Source organism: Tupaia chinensis, unplaced genomic scaffold, assembly GCF_000334495.1.
Source record: "Tupaia chinensis unplaced genomic scaffold, TupChi_1.0 Scaffold000074_1, whole genome shotgun sequence".
NCBI lineage: Eukaryota > Metazoa > Chordata > Mammalia > Scandentia > Tupaiidae > Tupaia > Tupaia belangeri.
The window spans coordinates 6,970,532-6,978,214 of NW_006159534.1; positions in this window are offsets into that span (position 1 = coordinate 6,970,532).

Consider the following 7,683-nt stretch of genomic DNA (forward strand, 5'->3'; position numbering starts at 1 on the left):
ACACCCCCCCCCCCCCCGCCCCAGTGTAGCTGGTCATACTGCAATCCCTTTTCTATTTCTCTGCCCAATTGGGATTTCGGATGGGCATGCCTAGGGACCTATCATGTTTTTTAAGCTTTCAGGGCCAGAATTCAAACCACATGGTCAGCCATCTGGGATCTGGCTTCCTTAATCACCAGGCCATGGAATCACCAAGCCATGGAGTTGGCCTTCATTATTATTATTATTATTTTTGCACCAAAATAAACTCATACTTTAAGTTCATTCTTCCATGACCTTTCCGAAGTTCCCTCACTTAACTCTCTGATTTAGAAATAGGTTTAATAGAAACTACCAGAGTTTAAATAGGGGGAAATTATTCTGTATAGATTTTACTTCTTTGGCCATTTTATGTCAAAATCCATGACATGTAGAATCTGGGTTATGTGTTCAGTTTTATAGGATCAGTACTAAACGCAAAAATATTTTTAGAGTGGAGTGGCATTTGAAAGGAGAAAGCAGATTAAAAGATACTCTAGACACCTGCAAGTTATGAAGATCTAAATATAATGCTAAATTTTGTAGTTTGCTTATAGCATTCAAAAAGACATAAAGGTCTAAAAAACAATAGGCTGTTGTGTTTCGTCTCTCCATTCTTTGTAGGTGTTAAAGAGCCTCTGAGCTGTAATAACCCTTTGACAAAACAAGATATTCAGAAAAATGATCAATTTTAGAATTTCTGTAGTTCAGGACCAGCAGATGGTGTAATGGTTACATTGCTGGACCTCCCACTTAGTCGGTGCAGTTTGAATCTCGGAGCCAGTGGCTTAAAACTCACACTGGGTACGTGTGAGTGTGTGCTCACCCAAAATCTTGAGAGGAGAGTGGAGGAGAAGGGATTGCAGCAGGGCCATCCCCCCCTTGGAGGGTGATTTCTTGCTTTCTGTCTCTGGTGAATGCATGAACCCTATAGCAAAAAATGTCTCCTTAAAAAAATAAATAAATAAAAGAATGTTAGTGTGGAAATGTTTTAACTGAATGGACAGAATCAGTCTGCTAATGTGTAAAAATGTATGTCTTTATATGGATTGGAATTTAGCTTCATAAGTGGGTAGTTTTCCATTAGATAGTATAGAAATCTAGTTTGTCCATTATATCTGTCACTGAGTGAAGATTATTTCACTAAAAACAATACACATTCATGGTGTGTGTCTTAATAAAATAAGCCACTATTAAAGAATTATAAAAATGAATTATTTTTGAAAATTGGTCATAAAAATAAAGGAACTATTTATATGGCAATATTGTGTATATCTAGTTCTCTTTATATTTAAACATACTGCTGCTGAGAACACTGATGACAGGAATGTCACTGTTAGAACTTGCAGTAGGTTGTGGCTTGATTCAGTTTATCATTTCCTCTTTCTTGGTCTTCATTAATCCTGAGACCCTTAAAATGGCTGACATGTTTATGATTTTACTGTGGTAACTTTGGAAACATGAGCCTTTTTAAGATCAAAAGCAGAAGGAAAATAGTTGTTCAAATTGATGCCAGGCCTACCTTCATTCCCTCCCTTAATCATTCTTTTTCTCATTCAGCTCAGATCATCCTCCACTTGAAAACTGAAGTTTTACAACCATCAAAAACCTATCATTACTTAACAACAGTGAAGATGAACAGAAAAATTCAAGTAGCTTTGCAAACACTAATTGATACCCAGTGAAATCAGATCACTATTTTTATGCTTGAAACACACCCTGTGACTTGTGTTTAATTACAGAAGCCTGTATTGCCTGCAGCAGTTTTGTGATTATAATACTGATGGATTGGTTCCTCCTGATTATAACTCAGTACTCCTTGTGGTCTTTTGGCTCCTCCATCTTAACAAAGCTAAACTGGAACCTGCCCTCAGATTTAATAAACTATAAGATTTCTTGATTAAAGGAAAATTCAGTATTTACACTGGAACATTATCTAAAATAAAGGAAGGATAATGAATAGGCATCGGATATAGATAACCTTGTGTTAGCGTCCCTGTAGGTCGTCTGTTATCTTTCATGTGTTTATTTCTACAATCTGCATTAGAAAATTATAACATCAGCATTTCTGACAGCAAAAATTGGCATACTTAAATTTTTTGTAGCTTGTGGGCATCCTTAAATGCTCATATATTACAGACTGAGGAGGCAAGATTAAAAAAAAAACTGAAATGTCTCATTGCCAGTACGCTTTCAAGCATGCTTCATGGCTGTCAGCGTCATTGCCGACTCTGACTGTGTCTACATCTGTATATACACTATGATTAGAAGATATGCAAGAAATTATTTTTTCACACTGAGAGCAAATAACGTTAAAAGATGTCCTCTTGGCTGTACAGAGTAGGAGTATTACTAAGCCAGGGTAGCTTTTCTCTTAATATGATTTCGTGTTTTCATATGGGAATGTGATGGAGTCCATTTTATTTTGCTGGGAGTGGAGAGTGAAAGCGTGAGTTAATCTAAAAGCATTCACACATTTGTTTTAGAATGTGCTGTAATGCTTATATCTGAACAGGAATCTGCCACAGAGCGGCATAAAGATGCAGTGGTTTGGGACCAGCAAATGGTGTAATGGTTATGTCGCTGGATTCCCATGTAGTCTACCATGGTTTGAGTCCTGGACTCAGGGGCTTAAAACTCATGCTGGGCTCATGTGCCCAAAATTCCGAGAAGAGAACAGAGGAGAAGGGATTGCAGCTTGACCATCCCCACCAGGTGGTGACTTCTCACTTCTGTCTCTCCAGAGAATGCATGCATTCGATAGCAAAAATCTCTCTAAAAGGAAAAAAAAAAAAAAGACACTGGTTCATATGGAGCTGGAGGTGCTCCACTTGATCCACCCCTGTTGTTTTTTCATGTTGTACACAGAGAACACCATCCCTAGACAGATGCAGGTTTGGGGTCTTGTTTTTTTTTTTTAGTCTTACTCTGATTTGTTTTCCAGAAATCAAGTAGAATAAGGATGGAGAGACAAACTCTTATTCTGGCTCCTGTTTTATTCTAAGAAGCTGCTTAGAACAAGTCAGTGAGAATTGAAAGGAAAAGCATGACGACCCAATTACAGGTGATAATGTAAGCATGTAAGAGCAAGGACCAATGCGTTGTACTTCTGTGTCTCCCGAGCTCGTGGCCCCGGCAGAGTACTGTGTACATGGCAGGTGCCAGACAAATGTGTGTGGAATGAATGTGCCCGAGAAGCCACAAGGGTACCAGTGTGCTCATACGGAAGCGGGAGTCACCTCTCGGTGCTCACTGCAGGGGGGTCATGGTCGATATCTCAGTGGGGCCCTCTGCCTTGACCTGGAGAGACCAGTGCTCTTTCATAACCTCTAGGCGTGTGGGCGTGGCAGCACCCACCCTGGGGCGTAACCACCGAGTCTAGAAACATTCTGCTTTAGTGTTCCATTCGGCTCTTTTCATTTGAAGAGATCTTAAAATAATTCATTTTAATGCTACAAAGTAAATAGCATAAATCAGAGATTTCAGTCAGTAACATGTCAATAATCGAACTGTAAGAAAATGCAAGCACTTTATTTTATGTCCTGGGTATATGTCATCATTTTAAATTCCATGCTCCTTTATTTAACTTTTGATAAGTGCCTTTGATGTTTTAAGATGTGTACTGGGAGCTGAGCAAATGTAAATGTCGTGTGCCCTGTTCTATAGCTTCTTAATTCCTCGTAACTATTTTTACCAGTGTTGCAAAGTTCAGTCCTTTGTGTTCATCTCGGATATGTATTTGTAGCCTCTCTATAGTAAGGAGCGAAATAAACTATTTCATAGAAAACCAAAATCAAGCACTTTGGCTTATTCAATATGTGTTACCTGTTGCTTTAACTTCAGAGCGTAGTTTATTTAACCATACATCTGGAAAGTCATCCCGGACTTAATCCACCCCAGTTTCCCAGTAAAGTACATGGAAGAAAAATGAGAAAAAGAAAAGGTATTTTGTCACCAAAAACTGTGCCTGGTGCACAACCTATTGGCACATTTAAGAGGAAAGTCTCAGCATGTAATCCAGCCTCTCAATTGCAGGAAAAACAAGGGATGGAATTCTCATGCTTTACCTCAGCGATATCTACTTGAAAGGGCCAGCCCTACGGCCTGGTGGTTAAGGGAATCTGATCCCACATAGCTGACTATGCAGTTTGAATCCCAGCCCTGGCAGCTTGAAAAACATGCCATGTGCGCGTGTGCCCAAATCACAACAGGATGGAGCAGTAGGGAAGGGGTTCAGTCCAAGCATGCCCCATTGCAGAGTCATCTCTCTCTCTCTCCCTCTCCCTCCCTTTCTCTCTCTCTCTCTCTGGCAAGCACACATGCCATCTGAGAATTAAAAAGAGAGAGGGAGAGAGAGGATAGCAGACCAGTTTTTACATCTGTGTTCCACTCAGGAAACTTAGTGTCCCGTCTCTGCTGCGTGGTGCTGTTTAGAGTCACCCGGAGTAGCGTTCGTTGTCGCTGACCTCCCACTGCAAACACTGAACTTTATCCGTTTAGTACTCCAAAAAGGTGTGGGAGGGGGATAGTATTGGGGCACACTGCACCCTGAGCTATATACAGTGCTGTAGTCAGGAATAGGGGTAGGGAGCCCTCACTAAGTTCACCTGGGAATGATCCAGGCGGACAGGAAGGTCAGATCCTACACAAGTCCAACAATGTCACTCTTACCAAATGCCCGTTAAACACTAAGAACTGCTGTGTGACTGCAAGGTTGGAGAGAGAAGGGGCTTCGCCTGGTGGCCAAAGGTACAACTGAGTGGGACCTGCCGTCACCTGGGGGTGTCTGGAAGGTACACACGGGGCCTGTAGAAATAAATGCTAGGAACAAGGGGAAGAACATCCTCCTGGGTCTCCCAGCAACCTACAGACTTGCTGTTGCTTCTTCCTTAAAAACACCCGCCTCGGGACCAGCAGTTAGCGAGCGTAATGGCTATGTCGCTGGACTCCTATGTAGTCGACTGCAGTTCGAGTTCCAGACCCGGTGGCTTAAACTCACGCTGGGTGCGTGTGCGTGTGTGCCCAAGATTCCAAGAGGAGAATGGAGGAAAAGGGATTGCGGTGTGGCCATCCCCCCTGGGGGGTAATTTCTCGCTTTCTCTGTCGCTGTCTCTCTCTGTCTGGCGAGCGCATGCACCCTATAGCAAAAACCTCTCCAAAAAAAAAAAAAAAACAAACCTCTTTGCCCTGATTCCCCTGTCAGCTTCCATCTTTCACTCTTCCATATCACAGTAGTCCTGGCCAAAGCTTCCTCTCTCTGGTTCTCTTTTTGTTCATTCCCTTAAGCCCTTCAGTTGAGTTTGGCCTCCACATTCTACGAGACTTCCTCTTGCGAAGGTCCCCAGTGGCCTTTGTTTGCTGAGACCTGGGTCCACCCTCAGCCCTCACTCCTTCACAGCAGTAGCACAGGATGCAGCTGACTCCTCCCTGCCCCTGAGTGCACCTCTGCCGGGTTTGTGGGTTTGTTTCTCCCTGTACCAGCTGTTCCTCGTCTCCCAGCTGTTAGCTTGAGCACTCCCAGATTCAGCCCTGGGTCCACACCAGCCCTGCGTCCGCACCATCCCTTAATAATCTTACCTAAGTTCTAAGGAACTTGGCATGGATCTATGCACCAACAAAGCATTCTTTGGTTCTGCCCTTAAAATGTATCTGGAATCTGACCCAGCCTGGTGACACAGTCTGATGCTGGACTGTAGTCTGGAAGCCACATGGCTGGCCACAGTTCAGACCCTTGGCCCAGCCACACAAACTCACCAGGCGTGTACACATGTGCCTAAGGTCCTGACCGGCTAAAGAAAGGAGATCACAGTGTGACCAGAGTCTGTCAGGAGTCTCTCCCTCCCCTTCCCCACCCCTCTCAAAACCATGTGCTCACACATGCTCTGTACCATGAAAATATACACCTGTATATACCAGCATATATACACACGTACATGTAGTCAGACCAGTTCCCATTTTCCCCATGACCACCTAGTCCTTTGCTGTCCTCATCTCTCACCTGGCATGCTATAGTGTTTTCTACCTGGTCTCAGGCTTATATTGTCCCCCCACTCCCTATAGCTATTCTCAACAGAATGGTGAAAAGAATTACTTCCAACTGAAATCAGACCATGAGGTTCCTCTGTTCAAACTCTGATAGCATCTTGGTCTTCCTCAGAGTAAAAACACAGAGCCTTTCAGTGGCCTATAAGATTTCATGATTCCTCCTCAGACACCCCAGTTATCTCCTGCCCGTGGGCCTTGACCCTGCTGACCCCTTGTCTGAAATGCCCTTCCCCAGGTGACTACAGGGACAGTTCTCAGACCTTTGCCTTCGAGTCTTGGATCCAGTTTCACCTTCTACTGAATTCTCCCTGAGTACACCCTTCAATGCCCTTGCCCTCACTATTTTTCCAGAACATTTAACCCTTATAACATCTTAAAGTACCTAATTAATTTTTTTATTTATTGTCCTCTCATTCTGAACATACGCTTTAGGAGAAGAGGGATTTTTGTCTCTTTGTTCCCTGATGTATCCTAGCTCACTCACTGTGACAGCCCATGTCCTAGTGAGTGCTCAAATAATTGCTGAATGAATTACGATCCTGAAGATGCAAAGGAGGGCCGCATTATGAAGGTGATATACTACAGGGACAAAATTGATTTCGAGAGAGCATCAGCATCTGCAGTAGGAGGCAAGACCTGTCCTCCATAATTCACAAAGTCATAAAATGACAGAAAGGTGAGATAAAAGCATAAATATCTTAGGAATACATTTAGGTCAGGTAAATTGGTAAATTAAACAGTTTGCCAGGAAACTAACTATGATGCAAATATCAAGCCTTACATTGAAGCAGTAAGTACAGAACTGACTGAAGAAAATCAGTGAAGAGTCTCTAGAAGCTGCCACAGAACCCAGGGAAAAGATTAAAAATGTAAGATTTGGGGGGAATTTGTTTTGTTTTGTTTTGTTTTTCCTTTAGGGCACATGCACTTGCTGGGAAGAGAGCGACAGATGGAAAATGAGATATCCCCCCCAAAGGGGGATGGCCACACTGCAATCTTTTCTCCTCCATTCTCCTCCCAGGCTCTCAGACACACATGCACACACGCCTGGTGTGAGTTCCAAGCCACGGGGTGTAGTACTCGAACTGCAGTCAACCATGTGGGAGTCCAGTGATGTAACTGCTATGCCATCTGTTGGTCCTGCCTATACGACTTTTAAGAATGATTATAAAGAGTTACTTTGTGTTTCCATGATAAGATCCGAAAAGAACAGAAGCAACCATCAAATATGGGGGTTTTTTTGGACCAGCCATGGTGATGTAGTGGCAACACAATGCTCTGCAATGCTGAAGCCATGTGGGAAGGTCGCAGGTTCATGTCCCAAGGCCTCCCTGTATGCATGCCGGGTGTGAGAGTGCCCAGTCATGCCGGTGGTCCTGGCTGCAACTAGGAGTAGTATCAAGGTGTGAGGACTCTGTTAGAGGTACCTCTGCTCCCCCAACTCAATCAATCAGTAAACTAAGATCTTGAACACATTTTTTCATTGATTAACCCTTTCAGAAGGTCCTAAAGGACCAAAGGCTTTTTTTCAAATAAAAGACTCATTATGATGGTTGTGCAGGGACCAGCAGTTAGCGTAATGGCTATGTTGCTGGACTCCCACGTGGTCGCCCGCGGTTC